Below are 17,297 nucleotides of genomic sequence, written 5' to 3'. Positions count from 1 at the left end.
TGGGCCCACCAGTCTTATATATCTCGCCTGATCGAGCCTGATCGAGCGATGAGCGTGGTATCATGTTGCAAGTGGCTGCATGGCTTAGCTTACTAAATGCAAATGCATAAGAGTAATATTCTTAGCATTCCTAGAGCCTACGGCCACACCACACTGAATGCACCCGATCTCGTCTGATCTCGGAAGTTAAGCAGTGTCAGGCCTAGTTAGTACCTGGATGGGAGACCGCCTGGGAATACCAGGTGCTGTAGGCTTTTTTGTGCTCCAAGTTCAGGAAGTGAGCCCTTTCTCAATTGCCTTTTAAAACTGCAAGGTCTAGCCGACTAGATGCTTAAAAGTACAAAACTCACTAGGCCCAGAGCCTACGGCCACACCACACTGAATGCGCCTGATCTCGTCTGATCTCAGAAGCTAAGCAGTGTCGGGCCTAGTTAGTACCCGGATGGGAGACCGCCTGGGAATACCAGGTGCTGTAGGCTTTTTTGTACTCCAAGTTCAGGAAGTGAGCCATTTCTCAATTGCCTTTCAAAACTGCAAGGTCTAGCCGACTAGATGCTTAAAAGTACAAAACTCACAAGGCCCAGAGCCTACGGCCACACCACACTGAATGCGCCCGATCTCGTCTGATCTCGGAAGCTAAGCAGTGTCGGGCCTCGTTAGTACCTGGATGGGAGACCGCCTGGGAATACCAGGTGCTGTAGGCTTTTTTGTGCTCCAAGTTCAGGAAGTGAGCCATTTCTCAATTGCCTTTCAAAACTGCAAGGTCTAGCTGACTAGATGCTTAAAAGTACAAAACTCACTAGGCCCAGAGCCTACGGCCACACCACACTGATTGCGCCCGATCTCGTCTGATCAAGGAAGCTAAGCAGTGTCGGGCCTAGTTAGTACCTGGATGGGAGACCACCTGGGAATACCAGGTGCTGTAGGCTTTTTTGTGCTCCAAGTTCAGGAAGTGAGCCATTTCACAATTGCCTTTCAAAACTGCAAGGTCTAGCCGACTAGATGCTTAAAAGTACAAAACTCACTAGGCCCAGAGCCTACGGCCACACCACACTGAATGCGCCCGATCTCGGAAGCTAAGCAGGGTCTGGCCTAGTTAGTACCTGGATGGGAGACTGCCTGGGAATACCAGGTGCTGTAGGCTTTTTTGTGCTCCATGATTAGTAATTGCGCAACTTCTCAATTATTTTTCAAATTTGGTATGTTTCCAAAATAATTGTATACCGTTTTATAGCGGAAATGTTGGACAACATCATGAGGGCTGGAGCTACCTTTTTACATAGAATTAGCATACAGGTAGTGTGTTCATGGGTAATAAATCGACTTTCACATGTAATGCAGTACAGAGAATATTGAGTCCTTCAAGAGGCATGAAAGAAAACCATTATTGTGTTGATTGTTCTCTCCACCTCCCTGCAACAGACACAGGATGGATGAATTAAAGTTATCCTACCAGACATAGGAGTCCTGAATGGGCCCACCAGTCTTATATATCTCGCCTGATCGAGCCTGATCGAGCGATGAGCGTGGTATCATGTTGCAAGTGGCTGCATGGCTTAGCTTACTAAATGCAAATGCATAAGAGTAATATTCTTAGCATTCCTAGAGACTACGGCCACACCACACTGAATGCACCCGATCTCGTCTGATCTTGGAAGTTAAGCAGTGTCAGGCCTAGTTAGTACCTGGATGGGAGACCGCCTGGGAATACCAGGTGCTGTAGGCTTTTTTGTGCTCCAAGTTCAGGAAGTGAGCCCTTTCTCAATTGCCTTTTAAAACTGCACGGTCTAGCCGACTAGATGCTTAAAAGTACAAAACTCACTAGGCCCAGAGCCTACGGCCACACCACACTGAATGCGCCTGATCTTGTCTGATCTCAGAAGCTAAGCAGTGTTGGGCCTAGTTAGTACCTGGATGGGAGACCACCTGGGAATACCAGGTGCTGTAGGCTTTTTTGTGCTCCAAGTTCAGGAAGTGAGCCATTTCACAATTGCCTTTCAAAACTGCAAGGTCTAGCCGACTAGATGCTTAAAAGTACAAAACTCACTAGGCCCAGAGCCTACGGCCACACCACACTGAATGCGCCCGATCTCGGAAGCTAAGCAGGGTCGGGCCTAGTTAGTACCTGGATGGGAGACTGCCTGGGAATACCAGGTGCTGTAGGCTTTTTTGTGCTCCATGATTAGTAATTGCGCAACTTCTCAATTATTTTTCAAATTTGGTATGTTTCCAAAATAATTGTATCCCGTTTTATAGCGGAAATGTTGGACAACATCATGAGGGCTGGAGCTACCTTTTTACATAGAATTAGCATACAGGTAGTGTGTTCATGGGTAATAAATCGACTTTCACATGTAATGCAGTACAGAGAATATTGAGTCCTTCAAGAGGCATGAAAGAAAACCATTATTGTGTTGATTGTTCTCTCCACCTCCCTGCAACAGACACAGGATGGATGAATTAAAGTTATCCTACCAGACATAGGAGTCCTGAATGGGCCCACCAGTCTTATATATCTCGCCTGATCGAGCCTGATCGAGCGATGAGCGTGGTATCATGTTGCAAGTGGCTGCATGGCTTAGCTTACTAAATGCAAATGCATAAGAGTAATATTCTTAGCATTCCTAGAGCCTACGGCCACACCACACTGAATGCACCTGATCTCGTCTGATCTCGGAAGTTAAGCAGTGTTAGGCCTAGTTAGTACCTGGATGGGAGACCGCCTGGGAATACCAGGTGCTGTAGGCTTTTTTGTGCTCCAAGTTCAGGAAGTGAGCCCTTTCTCAATTGCCTTTCAAAACTGCAAGGTCTAGCCGACTAGATGCTTAAAAGTACAAAACTCACTAGGCCCAGAGCCTACGGCCACACCACACTGAATGCGCCTGATCTCGTCTGATCTCAGAAGCTAAGCAGTGTTGGGCCTAGTTAGTACCTGGATGGGAGACCGCCTGGGAATACCAGGTGCTGTAGGCTTTTTTGTACTCCAAGTTCAGGAAGTGAGCCATTTCTCAATTGCCTTTCAAAACTGCAAGGTCTAGCCGACTAGATGCTTAAAAGTACAAAACTCACAAGGCCCAGAGCCTACGGCCACACCACACTGAATGCGCCCGATCTCGTCTGATCTCGGAAGCTAAGCAGTGTCGGGCCTCGTTAGTACCTGGATGGGAGACCACCTGGGAATACCAGGTGCTGTAGGCTTTTTTGTGCTCCAAGTTCAGGAAGTGAGCCATTTCACAATTGCCTTTCAAAACTGCAAGGTCTAGCCGACTAGATGCTTAAAAGTACAAAACTCACTAGGCCCAGAGCCTACGGCCACACCACACTGAATGCGCCCGATCTCGGAAGCTAAGCAGGGTCGGGCCTAATTAGTACCTGGATGGGAGACTGCCTGGGAATACCAGGTGCTGTAGGCTTTTTTGTGCTCCATGATTAGTAATTGCGCAACTTCTCAATTATTTTTCAAATTTGGTATGTTTCCAAAATAATTGTATCCCGTTTTATAGCGGAAATGTTGGACAACATCATGAGGGCTGGAGCTACCTTTTTACATAGAATTAGCATACAGGTAGTGTGTTCATGGGTAATAAATAGACTTTCACATGTAATGCAGTACAGAGAATATTGAGTCCTTCAAGAGGCATGAAAGAAACCCATTATTGTGTTGATTGTTCTCTCCACCTCCCTGCAACAGACACAGGATGGATGAATTAAAGTTATCCTACCAGACATAGGAGTCCTGAATGGGCCCACCAGTCTTATATATCTCGCCTGATCGAGCGATGAGCGTGGTATCATGTTGCAAGTGGCTGCATGGCTTAGCTTACTAAATGCAAATGCATAAGAGTAATATTCTTAGCATTCCTAGAGCCTACGGCCACACCACACTGAATGCACCCGATCTCGTCTGATCTCGGAAGTGAAGCAGTGTCAGGCCTAGTTAGTACCTGGATGGGAGACCGCCTGGGAATACCAGGTGCTGTAGGCTTTTTTTGTGCTCCAAGTTCAGGAAGTGAGCCCTTTCTCAATTGCCTTTTAAAACTGCAAGGTCTAGCCGACTAGATGCTTAAAAGTACAAAACTTGCTAGGCCCAGAGCCTACGGCCACACCACACTGAATGCGCCTGATCTCGTCTGATCTCAGAAGCTAAGCAGTGTCGGGCCTAGTTAGTACCTGGATGGGAGACCGCCTGGGAATACCAGGTGCTGTAGGCTTTTTTGTACTCCAAGTTCAGGAAGTGAGCCATTTCTCAATTGCCTTTCAAAACTGCAAGGTCTAGCCGACTAGATGCTTAAAAGTACAAAACTCACAAGGCCCAGAGCCTACGGCCACACCACACTGAATGCGCCTGATCTCGTCTGATCTCAGAAGCTAAGCAGTGTCGGGCCTAGTTAGTACCTGGATGGGAGACCGCCTGGGAATACCAGGTGCTGTAGGCTTTTTTGTACTCCAAGTTCAGGAAGTGAGCCATTTCTCAATTGCCTTTCAAAACTGCAAGGTCTAGCCGACTAGATGCTTAAAAGTACAAAACTCACAAGGCCCAGAGCCTACGGCCACACCACACTGATTGCGCCCGATCTCGTCTGATCTCGGAAGCTAAGCAGTGTCGGGCCTCGTTAGTACCTGGATGGGAGACCGCCTGGGAATACCAGGTGCTGTAGGCTTTTTTTGTGCTCCAAGTTCAGGAAGTGAGCCATTTCACAATTGCCTTTCAAAACTGCAAGGTCTAGCCGACTAGATGCTTAAAAGTACAAAACTCACTAGGCCCAGCGCCTACGGCCACACCACACTGAATGCGCCCGATCTCGGAAGCTAAGCAGGGTCGGGCCTAGTTAGTACCTGGATGGGAGACTGCCTGGGAATACCAGGTGCTGTAGGCTTTTTTGTGCTCCATGATTAGTAATTGCGCAACTTCTCAATTATTTTTCAAATTTGGTATGTTTCCAAAATAATTGTATCCCGTTTTATAGCGGAAATGTTGGACAAACTCATGAGGGCTGGAGCTACCTTTTTACATAGAATTAGCATACAGGTAGTGTGTTCATGGGTAATAAATCGACTTTCACATGTAATGCAGTACAGAGAATATTGAGTCCTTCAAGAGGCATGAAAGAAACCCATTATTGTGTTGATTGTTCTCTCCACCTCCCTGCAACAGACACAGGATGGATGAATTAAAGTTATCCTACCAGACATAGGAGTCCTGAATGGGCCCACCAGTCTTATATATCTCGCCTGATCGAGCCTGATCGAGCGATGAGCGTGGTATCATGTTGCAAGTGGCTGCATGGCTTAGCTTACTAAATGCAAATGCATAAGAGTAATATTCTTAGCATTCCTAGAGCCTACGGCCACACCACACTGAATGCACCCGATCTCGTCTGATCTCGGAAGTTAAGCAGTGTCAGGCCTAGTTAGTACCTGGATGGGAGACCGCCTGGGAATACCAGGTGCTGTAGGCTTTTTTGTGCTCCAAGTTCAGGAAGTGAGCCCTTTCTCAATTGCCTTTTAAAACTGCAAGGTCTAGCCGACTAGATGCTTAAAAGTACAAAACTCACTAGGCCCAGAGCCTACGGCCACACCACACTGAATGCGCCTGATCTTGTCTGATCTCAGAAGCTAAGCAGTGTCGGGCCTAGTTAGTACCTGGATGGGAGACCGCCTGGGAATACCAGGTGCTGTAGGCTTTTTTGTACTCCAAGTTCAGGAAGTGAGCCATTTCTCAATTGCCTTTCAAAACTGCAAGGTCTAGCCGACTAGATGCTTAAAAGTACAAAACTCACAAGGCCCAGAGCCTACGGCCACACCACACTGAATGCGCCCGATCTCGTCTGATCTCGGAAGCTAAGCAGTGTCGGGCCTCGTTAGTACCTGGATGGGAGACCGCCTGGGAATACCAGGTGCTGTAGGCTTTTTTGTGCTCCAAGTTCAGGAAGTGAGCCATTTCTCAATTGCCTTTGAAAACTGCAAGGTCTAGCTGACTAGATGCTTAAAAGTACAAAACTCACTAGGCCCAGAGCCTACGGCCACACCACACTGATTGCGCCCGATCTCGTCTGATCTCGGAAGCTAAGCAGTGTCGGGCCTAGTTAGTACCTGGATGGGAGACCACCTGGGAATATCAGGTGCTGTAGGCTTTTTTGTGCTCCAAGTTCAGGAAGTGAGCCATTTCACAATTGCCTTTCAAAACTGCAAGGTCTAGCCGACTAGATGCTTAAAAGTACAAAACTCACAAGGCCCAGAGCCTACGGCCACACCACACTGAATGCGTCTGATCTCGGAAGCTAAGCAGTGTCGGGCCTCATTAGTACCTGGATGGGAGACCGCCTGGGAATACCAGGTGCTGTAGGCTTTTTTGTGCTCCAAGTTCAGGAAGTGAGCCATTTCACAATTGCCTTTCAAAACTGCAAGGTCTAGCCGACTAGATGCTTAAAAGTACAAAACTCACTAGGCCCAGAGCCTACGGCCACACCACACTGAATGCGCCCGATCTCGGAAGCTAAGCAGGGTCGGGCCTAGTTAGTACCTGGATGGGAGACTGCCTGGGAATACCAGGTGCTGTAGGCTTTTTTGTGCTCCATGATTAGTAATTGCGCAACTTCTCAATTATTTTTCAAATTTGGTATGTTTCCAAAATAATTGTATACCGTTTTATAGCGGAAATGTTGGACAACATCATGACGGCTGGAGCTACCTTTTTACATAGAATTAGCATACAGGTAGTGTGTTCATGGGTAATAAATCGACTTTCACATGTAATGCAGTACAGAGAATATTGAGTCCTTCAAGAGGCATGAAAGAAAACCATTATTGTGTTGATTGTTCTCTCCACCTCCCTGCAACAGACACAGGATGGATGAATTAAAGTTATCCTACCAGACATAGGAGTCCTGAATGGGCCCACCAGTCTTATATATCTCGCCTGATCGAGCCTGATCGAGCGATGAGCGTGGTATCATGTTGCAAGTGGCTTAGCTTACTAAATGCAAATGCATAAGAGTAATATTCTTAGCATTCCTAGAGACTACGGCCACACCACACTGAATGCACCCGATCTCGTCTGATCTTGGAAGTTAAGCAGTGTCAGGCCTAGTTAGTACCTGGATGGGAGACCGCCTGGGAATACCAGGTGCTGTAGGCTTTTTTGTGCTCCAAGTTCAGGAAGTGAGCCCTTTCTCAATTGCCTTTTAAAACTGCACGGTCTAGCCGACTAGATGCTTAAAAGTACAAAACTCACTAGGCCCAGAGCCTACGGCCACACCACACTGAATGCGCCTGATCTTGTCTGATCTCAGAAGCTAAGCAGTGTTGGGCCTAGTTAGTACCTGGATGGGAGACCACCTGGGAATACCAGGTGCTGTAGGCTTTTTTGTGCTCCAAGTTCAGGAAGTGAGCCATTTCACAATTGCCTTTCAAAACTGCAAGGTCTAGCCGACTAGATGCTTAAAAGTACAAAACTCACTAGGCCCAGAGCCTACGGCCACACCACACTGAATGCGCCCGATCTCGGAAGCTAAGCAGGGTCGGGCCTAGTTAGTACCTGGATGGGAGACTGCCTGGGAATACCAGGTGCTGTAGGCTTTTTTGTGCTCCATGATTAGTAATTGCGCAACTTCTCAATTATTTTTCAAATTTGGTATGTTTCCAAAATAATTGTATCCCGTTTTATAGCGGAAATGTTGGACAACATCATGAGGGCTGGAGCTACCTTTTTACATAGAATTAGCATACAGGTAGTGTGTTCATGGGTAATAAATCGACTTTCACATGTAATGCAGTACAGAGAATATTGAGTCCTTCAAGAGGCATGAAAGAAAACCATTATTGTGTTGATTGTTCTCTCCACCTCCCTGCAACAGACACAGGATGGATGAATTAAAGTTATCCTACCAGACATAGGAGTCCTGAATGGGCCCACCAGTCTTATATATCTCGCCTGATCGAGCCTGATCGAGCGATGAGCGTGGTATCATGTTGCAAGTGGCTGCATGGCTTAGCTTACTAAATGCAAATGCATAAGAGTAATATTCTTAGCATTCCTAGAGCCTACGGCCACACCACACTGAATGCACCCGATCTCGTCTGATCTCGGAAGTTAAGCAGTGTCAGGCCTAGTTAGTACCTGGATGGGAGACCGCCTGGGAATACCAGGTGCTGTAGGCTTTTTTGTGCTCCAAGTTCAGGAAGTGAGCCCTTTCTCAATTGCCTTTCAAAACTGCAAGGTCTAGCCGACTAGATGCTTAAAAGTACAAAACTCACTAGGCCCAGAGCCTACGGCCACACCACACTGAATGCGCCTGATCTCGTCTGATCTCAGAAGCTAAGCAGTGTTGGGCCTAGTTAGTACCTGGATGGGAGACCGCCTGGGAATACCAGGTGCTGTAGGCTTTTTTGTACTCCAAGTTCAGGAAGTGAGCCATTTCTCAATTGCCTTTCAAAACTGCAAGGTCTAGCCGACTAGATGCTTAAAAGTACAAAACTCACAAGGCCCAGAGCCTACGGCCACACCACACTGAATGCGCCCGATCTCGTCTGATCTCGGAAGCTAAGCAGTGTCGGGCCTCGTTAGTACCTGGATGGGAGACCGCCTGGGAATACCAGGTGCTGTAGGCTTTTTTGTGCTCCAAGTTCAGGAAGTGAGCCATTTCACAATTGCCTTTCAAAACTGCAAGGTCTAGCCGACTAGATGCTTAAAAGTACAAAACTCACTAGGCCCAGAGCCTACGGCCACACCACACTGAATGCGCCCGATCTCGGAAGCTAAGCAGGGTCGGGCCTAGTTAGTACCTGGATGGGAGACTGCCTGGGAATACCAGGTGCTGTAGGCTTTTTTGTGCTCCATGATTAGTAATTGCGCAACTTCTCAATTATTTTTCAAATTTGGTATGTTTCCAAAATAATTGTATCCCGTTTTATAGCGGAAATGTTGGACAACATCATGAGGGCTGGAGCTACCTTTTTACATAGAATTAGCATACAGGTAGTGTGTTCATGGGTAATAAATCGACTTTCACATGTAATGCAGTACAGAGAATATTGAGTCCTTCAAGAGGCATGAAAGAAACCCATTATTGTGTTGATTGTTCTCTCCACCTCCCTGCAACAGACACAGGATGGATGAATTAAAGTTATCCTACCAGACATAGGAGTCCTGAATGGGCCCACCAGTCTTATATATCTCGCCTGATCGAGCCTGATCGAGCGATGAGCGTGGTATCATGTTGCAAGTGGCTGCATGGCTTAGCTTACTAAATGCAAATGCATAAGAGTAATATTCTTAGCATTCCTAGAACCTACGGCCACACCACACTGAATGCACCCGATCTCGTCTGATCTCGGAAGTTAAGCAGTGTCAGGCCTAGTTAGTACCTGGATGGGAGACCGCCTGGGAATACCAGGTGCTGTAGGCTTTTTTGTGCTCCAAGTTCAGGAAGTGAGCCCTTTCTCAATTGCCTTTTAAAACTGCAAGGTCTAGCCGACTAGATGCTTAAAAGTACAAAACTCACAAGGCCCAGAGCCTACGGCCACACCACACTGATTGTGCCCGATCTCGTCTGATCTCGGAAGCTAAGCAGTGTCGGGCCTCGTTAGTACCTGGATGGGAGCCCGCCTGGGAATACCAGGTGCTGTAGGCTTTTTTGTGCTCCAAGTTCAGGAAGTGAGCCATTTCTCAATTGCCTTTCAAAACTGCAAGGTCTAGCTGACTAGATGCTTAAAAGTACAAAACTCACGAGGCCCAGAGACTACGGACACACCACACTGATTGCGCCCGATCTCGTCTGATCTCGGAAGCTACGCAGTGTCGGGCCTAGTTAGTACCTGGATGGGAGACCACCTGGGAATACCAGGTGCTGTAGGCTTTTTTGTGCTCCAAGTTCAGGAAGTGAGCCATTTCACAATTGCCTTTCAAAACTGCAAGGTCTAGCCGACTAGATGCTTAAAAGTACAAAACTCACTAGGCCCAGAGCCTACGGCCACACCACACTGAATGCGCCCGATCTCGGAAGCTAAGCAGGGTCGGGCCTAGTTAGTACCTGGATGGGAGACTGCCTGGGAATACCAGGTGCTGTAGGCTTTTTTGTGCTCCATGATTAGTAATTGCACAACTTCTCAATTATTTTTCAAATTTGGTATGTTTCCAAAATAATTGTATCCCGTTTTATAGCGGAAATGTTGGACAACATCATGAGGGCTGGAGCTACCTTTTTACATAGAATTAGCATACAGGTAGTGTGTTCATGGGTAATAAATCGACTTTCACATGTAATGCAGTACAGAGAATATTGAGTCCTTCAAGAGGCATGAAAGAAACCCATTATTGTGTTGATTGTTCTCTCCACCTCCCTGCAACAGACACAGGATGGATGAATTAAAGTTATCCTACCAGACATAGGAGTCCTGAATGGGCCCACCAGTCTTATATATCTCGCCTGATCGAGCCTGATCGAGCGATGAGCGTGGTATCATGTTGCAAGTGGCTGCATGGCTTAGCTTACTAAATGCAAATGCATAAGAGTAATATTCTTAGCATTCCTAGAGCCTACGGCCACACCACACTGAATGCACCCGATCTCGTCTGATCTCGGAAGTTAAGCAGTGTCAGGCCTAGTTAGTACCTGGATGGGAGACCGCCTGGGAATACCAGGTGCTGTAGGCTTTTTTGTGCTCCAAGTTCAGGAAGTGAGCCCTTTCTCAATTGCCTTTTAAAACTGCAAGGTCTAGCCGACTAGATGCTTAAAAGTACAAAACTCACTAGGCCCAGAGCCTACGGCCACACCACACTGAATGCGCCTGATCTCGTCTGATCTCAGAAGCTAAGCAGTGTCGGGCCTAGTTAGTACCCGGATGGGAGACCGCCTGGGAATACCAGGTGCTGTAGGCTTTTTTGTACTCCAAGTTCAGGAAGTGAGCCATTTCTCAATTGCCTTTCAAAACTGCAAGGTCTAGCCGACTAGATGCTTAAAAGTACAAAACTCACAAGGCCCAGAGCCTACGGCCACACCACACTGAATGCGCCCGATCTCGTCTGATCTCGGAAGCTAAGCAGTGTCGGGCCTCGTTAGTACCTGGATGGGAGACCGCCTGGGAATACCAGGTGCTGTAGGCTTTTTTGTGCTCCAAGTTCAGGAAGTGAGCCATTTCTCAATTGCCTTTCAAAACTGCAAGGTCTAGCTGACTAGATGCTTAAAAGTACAAAACTCACTAGGCCCAGAGCCTACGGCCACACCACACTGATTGCGCCCGATCTCGTCTGATCAAGGAAGCTAAGCAGTGTCGGGCCTAGTTAGTACCTGGATGGGAGACCACCTGGGAATACCAGGTGCTGTAGGCTTTTTTGTGCTCCAAGTTCAGGAAGTGAGCCATTTCACAATTGCCTTTCAAAACTGCAAGGTCTAGCCGACTAGATGCTTAAAAGTACAAAACTCACTAGGCCCAGAGCCTACGGCCACACCACACTGAATGCGCCCGATCTCGGAAGCTAAGCAGGGTCTGGCCTAGTTAGTACCTGGATGGGAGACTGCCTGGGAATACCAGGTGCTGTAGGCTTTTTTGTGCTCCATGATTAGTAATTGCGCAACTTCTCAATTATTTTTCAAATTTGGTATGTTTCCAAAATAATTGTATACCGTTTTATAGCGGAAATGTTGGACAACATCATGAGGGCTGGAGCTACCTTTTTACATAGAATTAGCATACAGGTAGTGTGTTCATGGGTAATAAATCGACTTTCACATGTAATGCAGTACAGAGAATATTGAGTCCTTCAAGAGGCATGAAAGAAAACCATTATTGTGTTGATTGTTCTCTCCACCTCCCTGCAACAGACACAGGATGGATGAATTAAAGTTATCCTACCAGACATAGGAGTCCTGAATGGGCCCACCAGTCTTATATATCTCGCCTGATCGAGCCTGATCGAGCGATGAGCGTGGTATCATGTTGCAAGTGGCTGCATGGCTTAGCTTACTAAATGCAAATGCATAAGAGTAATATTCTTAGCATTCCTAGAGACTACGGCCACACCACACTGAATGCACCCGATCTCGTCTGATCTTGGAAGTTAAGCAGTGTCAGGCCTAGTTAGTACCTGGATGGGAGACCGCCTGGGAATACCAGGTGCTGTAGGCTTTTTTGTGCTCCAAGTTCAGGAAGTGAGCCCTTTCTCAATTGCCTTTTAAAACTGCACGGTCTAGCCGACTAGATGCTTAAAAGTACAAAACTCACTAGGCCCAGAGCCTACGGCCACACCACACTGAATGCGCCTGATCTTGTCTGATCTCAGAAGCTAAGCAGTGTTGGGCCTAGTTAGTACCTGGATGGGAGACCACCTGGGAATACCAGGTGCTGTAGGCTTTTTTGTGCTCCAAGTTCAGGAAGTGAGCCATTTCACAATTGCCTTTCAAAACTGCAAGGTCTAGCCGACTAGATGCTTAAAAGTACAAAACTCACTAGGCCCAGAGCCTACGGCCACACCACACTGAATGCGCCCGATCTCGGAAGCTAAGCAGGGTCGGGCCTAGTTAGTACCTGGATGGGAGACTGCCTGGGAATACCAGGTGCTGTAGGCTTTTTTGTGCTCCATGATTAGTAATTGCGCAACTTCTCAATTATTTTTCAAATTTGGTATGTTTCCAAAATAATTGTATCCCGTTTTATAGCGGAAATGTTGGACAACATCATGAGGGCTGGAGCTACCTTTTTACATAGAATTAGCATACAGGTAGTGTGTTCATGGGTAATAAATCGACTTTCACATGTAATGCAGTACAGAGAATATTGAGTCCTTCAAGAGGCATGAAAGAAAACCATTATTGTGTTGATTGTTCTCTCCACCTCCCTGCAACAGACACAGGATGGATGAATTAAAGTTATCCTACCAGACATAGGAGTCCTGAATGGGCCCACCAGTCTTATATATCTCGCCTGATCGAGCCTGATCGAGCGATGAGCGTGGTATCATGTTGCAAGTGGCTGCATGGCTTAGCTTACTAAATGCAAATGCATAAGAGTAATATTCTTAGCATTCCTAGAGCCTACGGCCACACCACACTGAATGCACCTGATCTCGTCTGATCTCGGAAGTTAAGCAGTGTTAGGCCTAGTTAGTACCTGGATGGGAGACCGCCTGGGAATACCAGGTGCTGTAGGCTTTTTTGTGCTCCAAGTTCAGGAAGTGAGCCCTTTCTCAATTGCCTTTCAAAACTGCAAGGTCTAGCCGACTAGATGCTTAAAAGTACAAAACTCACTAGGCCCAGAGCCTACGGCCACACCACACTGAATGCGCCTGATCTCGTCTGATCTCAGAAGCTAAGCAGTGTTGGGCCTAGTTAGTACCTGGATGGGAGACCGCCTGGGAATACCAGGTGCTGTAGGCTTTTTTGTACTCCAAGTTCAGGAAGTGAGCCATTTCTCAATTGCCTTTCAAAACTGCAAGGTCTAGCCGACTAGATGCTTAAAAGTACAAAACTCACAAGGCCCAGAGCCTACGGCCACACCACACTGAATGCGCCCGATCTCGTCTGATCTCGGAAGCTAAGCAGTGTCGGGCCTCGTTAGTACCTGGATGGGAGACCACCTGGGAATACCAGGTGCTGTAGGCTTTTTTGTGCTCCAAGTTCAGGAAGTGAGCCATTTCACAATTGCCTTTCAAAACTGCAAGGTCTAGCCGACTAGATGCTTAAAAGTACAAAACTCACTAGGCCCAGAGCCTACGGCCACACCACACTGAATGCGCCCGATCTCGGAAGCTAAGCAGGGTCGGGCCTAATTAGTACCTGGATGGGAGACTGCCTGGGAATACCAGGTGCTGTAGGCTTTTTTGTGCTCCATGATTAGTAATTGCGCAACTTCTCAATTATTTTTCAAATTTGGTATGTTTCCAAAATAATTGTATCCCGTTTTATAGCGGAAATGTTGGACAACATCATGAGGGCTGGAGCTACCTTTTTACATAGAATTAGCATACAGGTAGTGTGTTCATGGGTAATAAATAGACTTTCACATGTAATGCAGTACAGAGAATATTGAGTCCTTCAAGAGGCATGAAAGAAACCCATTATTGTGTTGATTGTTCTCTCCACCTCCCTGCAACAGACACAGGATGGATGAATTAAAGTTATCCTACCAGACATAGGAGTCCTGAATGGGCCCACCAGTCTTATATATCTCGCCTGATCGAGCGATGAGCGTGGTATCATGTTGCAAGTGGCTGCATGGCTTAGCTTACTAAATGCAAATGCATAAGAGTAATATTCTTAGCATTCCTAGAGCCTACGGCCACACCACACTGAATGCACCCGATCTCGTCTGATCTCGGAAGTGAAGCAGTGTCAGGCCTAGTTAGTACCTGGATGGGAGACCGCCTGGGAATACCAGGTGCTGTAGGCTTTTTTTGTGCTCCAAGTTCAGGAAGTGAGCCCTTTCTCAATTGCCTTTTAAAACTGCAAGGTCTAGCCGACTAGATGCTTAAAAGTACAAAACTTGCTAGGCCCAGAGCCTACGGCCACACCACACTGAATGCGCCTGATCTCGTCTGATCTCAGAAGCTAAGCAGTGTCGGGCCTAGTTAGTACCTGGATGGGAGACCGCCTGGGAATACCAGGTGCTGTAGGCTTTTTTGTACTCCAAGTTCAGGAAGTGAGCCATTTCTCAATTGCCTTTCAAAACTGCAAGGTCTAGCCGACTAGATGCTTAAAAGTACAAAACTCACAAGGCCCAGAGCCTACGGCCACACCACACTGAATGCGCCTGATCTCGTCTGATCTCAGAAGCTAAGCAGTGTCGGGCCTAGTTAGTACCTGGATGGGAGACCGCCTGGGAATACCAGGTGCTGTAGGCTTTTTTGTACTCCAAGTTCAGGAAGTGAGCCATTTCTCAATTGCCTTTCAAAACTGCAAGGTCTAGCCGACTAGATGCTTAAAAGTACAAAACTCACAAGGCCCAGAGCCTACGGCCACACCACACTGATTGCGCCCGATCTCGTCTGATCTCGGAAGCTAAGCAGTGTCGGGCCTCGTTAGTACCTGGATGGGAGACCGCCTGGGAATACCAGGTGCTGTAGGCTTTTTTTGTGCTCCAAGTTCAGGAAGTGAGCCATTTCACAATTGCCTTTCAAAACTGCAAGGTCTAGCCGACTAGATGCTTAAAAGTACAAAACTCACTAGGCCCAGCGCCTACGGCCACACCACACTGAATGCGCCCGATCTCGGAAGCTAAGCAGGGTCGGGCCTAGTTAGTACCTGGATGGGAGACTGCCTGGGAATACCAGGTGCTGTAGGCTTTTTTGTGCTCCATGATTAGTAATTGCGCAACTTCTCAATTATTTTTCAAATTTGGTATGTTTCCAAAATAATTGTATCCCGTTTTATAGCGGAAATGTTGGACAAACTCATGAGGGCTGGAGCTACCTTTTTACATAGAATTAGCATACAGGTAGTGTGTTCATGGGTAATAAATCGACTTTCACATGTAATGCAGTACAGAGAATATTGAGTCCTTCAAGAGGCATGAAAGAAACCCATTATTGTGTTGATTGTTCTCTCCACCTCCCTGCAACAGACACAGGATGGATGAATTAAAGTTATCCTACCAGACATAGGAGTCCTGAATGGGCCCACCAGTCTTATATATCTCGCCTGATCGAGCCTGATCGAGCGATGAGCGTGGTATCATGTTGCAAGTGGCTGCATGGCTTAGCTTACTAAATGCAAATGCATAAGAGTAATATTCTTAGCATTCCTAGAGCCTACGGCCACACCACACTGAATGCACCCGATCTCGTCTGATCTCGGAAGTTAAGCAGTGTCAGGCCTAGTTAGTACCTGGATGGGAGACCGCCTGGGAATACCAGGTGCTGTAGGCTTTTTTGTGCTCCAAGTTCAGGAAGTGAGCCCTTTCTCAATTGCCTTTTAAAACTGCAAGGTCTAGCCGACTAGATGCTTAAAAGTACAAAACTCACTAGGCCCAGAGCCTACGGCCACACCACACTGAATGCGCCTGATCTTGTCTGATCTCAGAAGCTAAGCAGTGTCGGGCCTAGTTAGTACCTGGATGGGAGACCGCCTGGGAATACCAGGTGCTGTAGGCTTTTTTGTACTCCAAGTTCAGGAAGTGAGCCATTTCTCAATTGCCTTTCAAAACTGCAAGGTCTAGCCGACTAGATGCTTAAAAGTACAAAACTCACAAGGCCCAGAGCCTACGGCCACACCACACTGAATGCGCCCGATCTCGTCTGATCTCGGAAGCTAAGCAGTGTCGGGCCTCGTTAGTACCTGGATGGGAGACCGCCTGGGAATACCAGGTGCTGTAGGCTTTTTTGTGCTCCAAGTTCAGGAAGTGAGCCATTTCTCAATTGCCTTTGAAAACTGCAAGGTCTAGCTGACTAGATGCTTAAAAGTACAAAACTCACTAGGCCCAGAGCCTACGGCCACACCACACTGATTGCGCCCGATCTCGTCTGATCTCGGAAGCTAAGCAGTGTCGGGCCTAGTTAGTACCTGGATGGGAGACCACCTGGGAATATCAGGTGCTGTAGGCTTTTTTGTGCTCCAAGTTCAGGAAGTGAGCCATTTCACAATTGCCTTTCAAAACTGCAAGGTCTAGCCGACTAGATGCTTAAAAGTACAAAACTCACAAGGCCCAGAGCCTACGGCCACACCACACTGAATGCGTCTGATCTCGGAAGCTAAGCAGTGTCGGGCCTCATTAGTACCTGGATGGGAGACCGCCTGGGAATACCAGGTGCTGTAGGCTTTTTTGTGCTCCAAGTTCAGGAAGTGAGCCATTTCACAATTGCCTTTCAAAACTGCAAGGTCTAGCCGACTAGATGCTTAAAAGTACAAAACTCACTAGGCCCAGAGCCTACGGCCACACCACACTGAATGCGCCCGATCTCGGAAGCTAAGCAGGGTCGGGCCTAGTTAGTACCTGGATGGGAGACTGCCTGGGAATACCAGGTGCTGTAGGCTTTTTTGTGCTCCATGATTAGTAATTGCGCAACTTCTCAATTATTTTTCAAATTTGGTATGTTTCCAAAATAATTGTATACCGTTTTATAGCGGAAATGTTGGACAACATCATGACGGCTGGAGCTACCTTTTTACATAGAATTAGCATACAGGTAGTGTGTTCATGGGTAATAAATCGACTTTCACATGTAATGCAGTACAGAGAATATTGAGTCCTTCAAGAGGCATGAAAGAAAACCATTATTGTGTTGATTGTTCTCTCCACCTCCCTGCAACAGACACAGGATGGATGAATTAAAGTTATCCTACCAGACATAGGAGTCCTGAATGGGC

The 17,297-nt window shown here is 47.1% G+C and overlaps 39 non-coding genes and 18 pseudogenes across 39 annotated transcripts; all 57 read left to right on the top strand.

Annotated features, from left to right (window-relative positions):
• Positions 1-135: 135 nt before the first annotated feature.
• On the top strand, positions 136-254 carry LOC138461322 (5S ribosomal RNA). The gene has a single exon (XR_011263943.1). It is a non-coding gene; the product is annotated as a 5S ribosomal RNA (ribosomal RNA).
• Positions 255-360: 106 nt separating this feature from the next.
• Positions 361-479, top strand: LOC138461082 (5S ribosomal RNA). The gene has a single exon (XR_011263722.1). It is a non-coding gene; the product is annotated as a 5S ribosomal RNA (ribosomal RNA).
• A 106-nt stretch (positions 480-585) lies between these two features.
• On the top strand, positions 586-704 carry LOC138462023 (5S ribosomal RNA). Its single transcript, XR_011264625.1, has one exon. It is a non-coding gene; the product is annotated as a 5S ribosomal RNA (ribosomal RNA).
• A 106-nt stretch (positions 705-810) lies between these two features.
• LOC138455409 (5S ribosomal RNA) lies at positions 811-929 on the top strand (annotated as a pseudogene).
• A 106-nt stretch (positions 930-1,035) lies between these two features.
• On the top strand, positions 1,036-1,144 carry LOC138458875 (5S ribosomal RNA; annotated as a pseudogene).
• A 463-nt stretch (positions 1,145-1,607) lies between these two features.
• On the top strand, positions 1,608-1,726 carry LOC138454283 (5S ribosomal RNA). The gene has a single exon (XR_011260968.1). It is a non-coding gene; the product is annotated as a 5S ribosomal RNA (ribosomal RNA).
• Positions 1,727-1,832: 106 nt separating this feature from the next.
• Positions 1,833-1,951, top strand: LOC138462597 (5S ribosomal RNA). Its single transcript, XR_011265192.1, has one exon. It is a non-coding gene; the product is annotated as a 5S ribosomal RNA (ribosomal RNA).
• A 106-nt stretch (positions 1,952-2,057) lies between these two features.
• Positions 2,058-2,166, top strand: LOC138456826 (5S ribosomal RNA; annotated as a pseudogene).
• A 463-nt stretch (positions 2,167-2,629) lies between these two features.
• LOC138462568 (5S ribosomal RNA) lies at positions 2,630-2,748 on the top strand. The gene has a single exon (XR_011265164.1). It is a non-coding gene; the product is annotated as a 5S ribosomal RNA (ribosomal RNA).
• Positions 2,749-2,854: 106 nt separating this feature from the next.
• Positions 2,855-2,973, top strand: LOC138454591 (5S ribosomal RNA). Its single transcript, XR_011261261.1, has one exon. It is a non-coding gene; the product is annotated as a 5S ribosomal RNA (ribosomal RNA).
• Positions 2,974-3,079: 106 nt separating this feature from the next.
• Positions 3,080-3,198, top strand: LOC138461817 (5S ribosomal RNA). Its single transcript, XR_011264424.1, has one exon. It is a non-coding gene; the product is annotated as a 5S ribosomal RNA (ribosomal RNA).
• Positions 3,199-3,304: 106 nt separating this feature from the next.
• On the top strand, positions 3,305-3,413 carry LOC138457550 (5S ribosomal RNA; annotated as a pseudogene).
• Positions 3,414-3,866: 453 nt separating this feature from the next.
• Positions 3,867-3,985, top strand: LOC138462863 (5S ribosomal RNA). Its single transcript, XR_011265451.1, has one exon. It is a non-coding gene; the product is annotated as a 5S ribosomal RNA (ribosomal RNA).
• Positions 3,986-4,092: 107 nt separating this feature from the next.
• On the top strand, positions 4,093-4,211 carry LOC138453990 (5S ribosomal RNA). Its single transcript, XR_011260687.1, has one exon. It is a non-coding gene; the product is annotated as a 5S ribosomal RNA (ribosomal RNA).
• Positions 4,212-4,317: 106 nt separating this feature from the next.
• On the top strand, positions 4,318-4,436 carry LOC138453978 (5S ribosomal RNA). Its single transcript, XR_011260676.1, has one exon. It is a non-coding gene; the product is annotated as a 5S ribosomal RNA (ribosomal RNA).
• A 106-nt stretch (positions 4,437-4,542) lies between these two features.
• LOC138462996 (5S ribosomal RNA) lies at positions 4,543-4,661 on the top strand. The gene has a single exon (XR_011265582.1). It is a non-coding gene; the product is annotated as a 5S ribosomal RNA (ribosomal RNA).
• A 107-nt stretch (positions 4,662-4,768) lies between these two features.
• Positions 4,769-4,877, top strand: LOC138456825 (5S ribosomal RNA; annotated as a pseudogene).
• A 463-nt stretch (positions 4,878-5,340) lies between these two features.
• On the top strand, positions 5,341-5,459 carry LOC138461321 (5S ribosomal RNA). The gene has a single exon (XR_011263942.1). It is a non-coding gene; the product is annotated as a 5S ribosomal RNA (ribosomal RNA).
• Positions 5,460-5,565: 106 nt separating this feature from the next.
• Positions 5,566-5,684, top strand: LOC138463284 (5S ribosomal RNA). Its single transcript, XR_011265871.1, has one exon. It is a non-coding gene; the product is annotated as a 5S ribosomal RNA (ribosomal RNA).
• A 106-nt stretch (positions 5,685-5,790) lies between these two features.
• On the top strand, positions 5,791-5,909 carry LOC138462022 (5S ribosomal RNA). Its single transcript, XR_011264624.1, has one exon. It is a non-coding gene; the product is annotated as a 5S ribosomal RNA (ribosomal RNA).
• A 106-nt stretch (positions 5,910-6,015) lies between these two features.
• On the top strand, positions 6,016-6,134 carry LOC138462437 (5S ribosomal RNA). The gene has a single exon (XR_011265033.1). It is a non-coding gene; the product is annotated as a 5S ribosomal RNA (ribosomal RNA).
• A 106-nt stretch (positions 6,135-6,240) lies between these two features.
• LOC138458160 (5S ribosomal RNA) lies at positions 6,241-6,349 on the top strand (annotated as a pseudogene).
• Positions 6,350-6,455: 106 nt separating this feature from the next.
• LOC138456823 (5S ribosomal RNA) lies at positions 6,456-6,564 on the top strand (annotated as a pseudogene).
• A 455-nt stretch (positions 6,565-7,019) lies between these two features.
• LOC138454282 (5S ribosomal RNA) lies at positions 7,020-7,138 on the top strand. The gene has a single exon (XR_011260967.1). It is a non-coding gene; the product is annotated as a 5S ribosomal RNA (ribosomal RNA).
• A 106-nt stretch (positions 7,139-7,244) lies between these two features.
• LOC138462596 (5S ribosomal RNA) lies at positions 7,245-7,363 on the top strand. The gene has a single exon (XR_011265191.1). It is a non-coding gene; the product is annotated as a 5S ribosomal RNA (ribosomal RNA).
• Positions 7,364-7,469: 106 nt separating this feature from the next.
• On the top strand, positions 7,470-7,578 carry LOC138456822 (5S ribosomal RNA; annotated as a pseudogene).
• A 463-nt stretch (positions 7,579-8,041) lies between these two features.
• Positions 8,042-8,160, top strand: LOC138461320 (5S ribosomal RNA). Its single transcript, XR_011263941.1, has one exon. It is a non-coding gene; the product is annotated as a 5S ribosomal RNA (ribosomal RNA).
• A 106-nt stretch (positions 8,161-8,266) lies between these two features.
• LOC138454475 (5S ribosomal RNA) lies at positions 8,267-8,385 on the top strand. Its single transcript, XR_011261150.1, has one exon. It is a non-coding gene; the product is annotated as a 5S ribosomal RNA (ribosomal RNA).
• A 106-nt stretch (positions 8,386-8,491) lies between these two features.
• LOC138462020 (5S ribosomal RNA) lies at positions 8,492-8,610 on the top strand. Its single transcript, XR_011264623.1, has one exon. It is a non-coding gene; the product is annotated as a 5S ribosomal RNA (ribosomal RNA).
• Positions 8,611-8,716: 106 nt separating this feature from the next.
• LOC138456821 (5S ribosomal RNA) lies at positions 8,717-8,825 on the top strand (annotated as a pseudogene).
• Positions 8,826-9,288: 463 nt separating this feature from the next.
• LOC138463266 (5S ribosomal RNA) lies at positions 9,289-9,407 on the top strand. Its single transcript, XR_011265853.1, has one exon. It is a non-coding gene; the product is annotated as a 5S ribosomal RNA (ribosomal RNA).
• A 106-nt stretch (positions 9,408-9,513) lies between these two features.
• LOC138454616 (5S ribosomal RNA) lies at positions 9,514-9,632 on the top strand. Its single transcript, XR_011261285.1, has one exon. It is a non-coding gene; the product is annotated as a 5S ribosomal RNA (ribosomal RNA).
• A 106-nt stretch (positions 9,633-9,738) lies between these two features.
• LOC138455507 (5S ribosomal RNA) lies at positions 9,739-9,857 on the top strand (annotated as a pseudogene).
• Positions 9,858-9,963: 106 nt separating this feature from the next.
• LOC138456820 (5S ribosomal RNA) lies at positions 9,964-10,072 on the top strand (annotated as a pseudogene).
• Positions 10,073-10,535: 463 nt separating this feature from the next.
• LOC138461319 (5S ribosomal RNA) lies at positions 10,536-10,654 on the top strand. The gene has a single exon (XR_011263940.1). It is a non-coding gene; the product is annotated as a 5S ribosomal RNA (ribosomal RNA).
• Positions 10,655-10,760: 106 nt separating this feature from the next.
• LOC138461081 (5S ribosomal RNA) lies at positions 10,761-10,879 on the top strand. Its single transcript, XR_011263721.1, has one exon. It is a non-coding gene; the product is annotated as a 5S ribosomal RNA (ribosomal RNA).
• Positions 10,880-10,985: 106 nt separating this feature from the next.
• Positions 10,986-11,104, top strand: LOC138462019 (5S ribosomal RNA). The gene has a single exon (XR_011264622.1). It is a non-coding gene; the product is annotated as a 5S ribosomal RNA (ribosomal RNA).
• A 106-nt stretch (positions 11,105-11,210) lies between these two features.
• LOC138455408 (5S ribosomal RNA) lies at positions 11,211-11,329 on the top strand (annotated as a pseudogene).
• Positions 11,330-11,435: 106 nt separating this feature from the next.
• On the top strand, positions 11,436-11,544 carry LOC138458874 (5S ribosomal RNA; annotated as a pseudogene).
• A 463-nt stretch (positions 11,545-12,007) lies between these two features.
• Positions 12,008-12,126, top strand: LOC138454281 (5S ribosomal RNA). The gene has a single exon (XR_011260966.1). It is a non-coding gene; the product is annotated as a 5S ribosomal RNA (ribosomal RNA).
• A 106-nt stretch (positions 12,127-12,232) lies between these two features.
• Positions 12,233-12,351, top strand: LOC138462595 (5S ribosomal RNA). Its single transcript, XR_011265190.1, has one exon. It is a non-coding gene; the product is annotated as a 5S ribosomal RNA (ribosomal RNA).
• A 106-nt stretch (positions 12,352-12,457) lies between these two features.
• On the top strand, positions 12,458-12,566 carry LOC138456819 (5S ribosomal RNA; annotated as a pseudogene).
• Positions 12,567-13,029: 463 nt separating this feature from the next.
• Positions 13,030-13,148, top strand: LOC138462567 (5S ribosomal RNA). Its single transcript, XR_011265163.1, has one exon. It is a non-coding gene; the product is annotated as a 5S ribosomal RNA (ribosomal RNA).
• Positions 13,149-13,254: 106 nt separating this feature from the next.
• On the top strand, positions 13,255-13,373 carry LOC138454357 (5S ribosomal RNA). The gene has a single exon (XR_011261037.1). It is a non-coding gene; the product is annotated as a 5S ribosomal RNA (ribosomal RNA).
• Positions 13,374-13,479: 106 nt separating this feature from the next.
• Positions 13,480-13,598, top strand: LOC138461816 (5S ribosomal RNA). The gene has a single exon (XR_011264423.1). It is a non-coding gene; the product is annotated as a 5S ribosomal RNA (ribosomal RNA).
• Positions 13,599-13,704: 106 nt separating this feature from the next.
• Positions 13,705-13,813, top strand: LOC138457549 (5S ribosomal RNA; annotated as a pseudogene).
• Positions 13,814-14,266: 453 nt separating this feature from the next.
• On the top strand, positions 14,267-14,385 carry LOC138462862 (5S ribosomal RNA). The gene has a single exon (XR_011265450.1). It is a non-coding gene; the product is annotated as a 5S ribosomal RNA (ribosomal RNA).
• Positions 14,386-14,492: 107 nt separating this feature from the next.
• Positions 14,493-14,611, top strand: LOC138453967 (5S ribosomal RNA). Its single transcript, XR_011260665.1, has one exon. It is a non-coding gene; the product is annotated as a 5S ribosomal RNA (ribosomal RNA).
• Positions 14,612-14,717: 106 nt separating this feature from the next.
• On the top strand, positions 14,718-14,836 carry LOC138453956 (5S ribosomal RNA). Its single transcript, XR_011260654.1, has one exon. It is a non-coding gene; the product is annotated as a 5S ribosomal RNA (ribosomal RNA).
• A 106-nt stretch (positions 14,837-14,942) lies between these two features.
• On the top strand, positions 14,943-15,061 carry LOC138462994 (5S ribosomal RNA). The gene has a single exon (XR_011265580.1). It is a non-coding gene; the product is annotated as a 5S ribosomal RNA (ribosomal RNA).
• Positions 15,062-15,168: 107 nt separating this feature from the next.
• LOC138456818 (5S ribosomal RNA) lies at positions 15,169-15,277 on the top strand (annotated as a pseudogene).
• A 463-nt stretch (positions 15,278-15,740) lies between these two features.
• On the top strand, positions 15,741-15,859 carry LOC138461318 (5S ribosomal RNA). Its single transcript, XR_011263939.1, has one exon. It is a non-coding gene; the product is annotated as a 5S ribosomal RNA (ribosomal RNA).
• Positions 15,860-15,965: 106 nt separating this feature from the next.
• LOC138463283 (5S ribosomal RNA) lies at positions 15,966-16,084 on the top strand. Its single transcript, XR_011265869.1, has one exon. It is a non-coding gene; the product is annotated as a 5S ribosomal RNA (ribosomal RNA).
• A 106-nt stretch (positions 16,085-16,190) lies between these two features.
• Positions 16,191-16,309, top strand: LOC138462018 (5S ribosomal RNA). Its single transcript, XR_011264621.1, has one exon. It is a non-coding gene; the product is annotated as a 5S ribosomal RNA (ribosomal RNA).
• A 106-nt stretch (positions 16,310-16,415) lies between these two features.
• LOC138462436 (5S ribosomal RNA) lies at positions 16,416-16,534 on the top strand. The gene has a single exon (XR_011265032.1). It is a non-coding gene; the product is annotated as a 5S ribosomal RNA (ribosomal RNA).
• A 106-nt stretch (positions 16,535-16,640) lies between these two features.
• Positions 16,641-16,749, top strand: LOC138458159 (5S ribosomal RNA; annotated as a pseudogene).
• A 106-nt stretch (positions 16,750-16,855) lies between these two features.
• LOC138456817 (5S ribosomal RNA) lies at positions 16,856-16,964 on the top strand (annotated as a pseudogene).
• The last annotated feature ends 333 nt before the right edge of the window (positions 16,965-17,297 follow it).

Source organism: Ambystoma mexicanum, chromosome 4p (genome assembly GCF_040938575.1).
Source record: "Ambystoma mexicanum isolate Mex_15411 chromosome 4p, UKY_AmexF1_1, whole genome shotgun sequence".
Taxonomy (NCBI): Eukaryota; Metazoa; Chordata; class Amphibia; order Caudata; family Ambystomatidae; genus Ambystoma; species Ambystoma mexicanum.
The sequence above is the reverse complement of the archived record's forward strand: the minus strand, read 5'-3'. Positions and strand labels throughout refer to the sequence as shown.